Source organism: Arachis hypogaea, chromosome 8, assembly GCF_003086295.3.
Source record: "Arachis hypogaea cultivar Tifrunner chromosome 8, arahy.Tifrunner.gnm2.J5K5, whole genome shotgun sequence".
Classification (NCBI taxonomy): domain Eukaryota; kingdom Viridiplantae; phylum Streptophyta; class Magnoliopsida; order Fabales; family Fabaceae; genus Arachis; species Arachis hypogaea.
Window position 1 is genome coordinate 29,344,592 of NC_092043.1, and position 2,506 is coordinate 29,347,097.

The window sequence follows — 2,506 nt, forward strand, 5'->3', positions numbered from 1 at the left end:
TTCAGTTGTTCATCATATTTTCATTTAAATAATTTTTGAGGTTGTCACATCATAACTTAAAAATGGGGAGTTCTTGTCAAATCAAATTCTTTCCCTTACTCTATCCCTAGAATCAAGGAAAAAGATCTTTCAATTATTTTTTAATTTTAAAATTTCCTTGATGATAACCGCTCCATTAAATGTCCATTATCATATTAAACCTCTCTTCACTCAGCATTTAATGCAGTTATTCCCTCTCTCCGCTCCAACCCACTTGGCCATCTCTTCATCTTTTCACCCTATACTTCTTCCTCCCTCATCATGAAAAAGAAGTTAGCACCTAGAAGAAGTAGCCGAAACCCCTCCTCCAAAATTCTTCCAACTTCTTCTACTTCATAAACACACACTCATATTCACATACATTCTGCTTCATCTTCATCTCCTTCACAATCAACCGAAGCCATGAGGAGGAAAGTAATTGCTCAGAGAACTTCTTCTCGTAAAAAGATTGGAAAGGAGAAAGAGCCTATGATCGAAGAAGAAAAAAGTTACAATCCTCTCCACCACCGTCACCCCCAAGGCGATCAACTCCTCATCCATCAGGCCGAAGCTCTCAGCACTCCAAAGGTTATGTTTTGCGCAACACTAGAGAACCACCAAACCTAGATTCTCTTGACTTCAAGAATAAGTTCAACAATAATCACTCTCACTTTGATCCAGTACGGTTCAACTCATGCGCTGCCTACGAGTTCCACGGGCAAGTTCTGATTAACTGACATCTGTGTGCTTCTCACATTATGAACCTGGAAACCCTGAGTACTAAAGGAATTGGCTTCATTGCTTTGTTTGATAATCTCAAATGGACTTCGTTGTTCAAGATTCAGAAGCCGGTTTATCCGAATCTTGTTCGCAAATTCTACACAAACATGATGTACCATGACGGAGTAATTCAATCTTATGTCAAGAAGGTTCATTTAACTCTGAACAGAGAGACCATCACGCTGCCTTAGGGTACACTGATGAAGGAGCCACTGCTTATATGTTAGGAAAGTGGGACTCTCAGGTTGGCATTTCTTATCAGATAGCCCTAACTCAGGTTTGCAAAAAATTTTCTGCATTGGATGGTACTATTCTGACTCATAAGGCTCTTGGTCCAGTAAGATCTCTACTTCAACGTATTATCAATCACATTCTTATGCCACAAAGCGGTTCTTTTCAGAGAGTAACAGTTTGTGATACCCTAGTTCTATATGCTATTCTCACTTCTTCATCTATTTCATTTGCATATTTAATGGTTCGTCACATGGAGGACTACGTACGTAGTGATAAAAAGGCAAATATGCCTTATGGTATTTTTCTCACATGTATCTTTGAACATTTTCATGTTGATTTACTGAATGAGCCAGCAGAAAACAGGGTGTCCACCATCAAAGGAGACGGAGTTTTTGGAACTGGGAAAGGAAACAAAGGAAAAAGCTCAATCCCAGCCATGTCAGTTGATAGTGATCTTGAAAGTGGTCCATCTGATCCATCTAAGCTTGCTGAGTCACTCAAGGACGTTGTAAATGAGTTTTCACATATGTCCAAACTGATGGCACGTTCCTACAAAGAAGCTCACAAGCAGGCATTACAAAATGAAAAAGCTTGGAACAAATGTAATGAAAGGATTAATCTACTCCTCCAAAGCTTTGAAATGGATCTGGGTCCCTCAGATAAAGACAATGCTTTTTCTGACTCTGATGTGAATCTCTCTGATGCCTAAGTGTTAGGATTACTACTTCCCACTTATGTTTGAACAATTTCTAGCTTGTTGTTCATTTGAGTACTGTTTTTTGTTGTTGGTAGACTGTACTTGCATACTCTGGACTCTTGTATTTTGGTTTAAACAAATACTCTGCATTTTGGTATACTTTTCTTCAGTTATTGTGCAGAACCCCCATTGATGACAAAAAGGGGAGGAGAAAAGAAACAGGGCTAACTCTATTGATAACTAAACAGGGGCTGAAATCTGAATGATTAATGATTACCCTTGTGCTTGTGCTCAAATTTTTTTGTGTGCTTGTGCTCAAATTTTTTATGATTCATGCTCTGATATCTGATTTATCATGTTCTGTATTTGGTTATGCTCTGATATATACTCTGATTTGATATTCATTGCCAATTTTTTATGAAGCTTTGTTGATAATTCTAAATCTCTGAAAATGCTTCATAAAAGCCTGAATTATTGTTTTGTTTAGTAAGAAACTTTACTTGGCAGAAAACAAATTGAGAACATGTTGATAAGAATGTTGAATTTGATTTATTTATTGTTATGAACTCTGAAAGTAATTTAGAATACTCTATTTTTATTGAGAAAAAAATTGCTGAAAAGATAACAAATCAGGTTTTGTTTATCTTAATACATTAGCTCAAAAATCAAAATGTTCAACATTCTTTTGTTGAATACACTTTGGAATGTATAAAGCTTGTTACAGGTATCGCTCCCATTAATCAAACAGCAAATATTAAGGGGGAGCTATGTGACAAA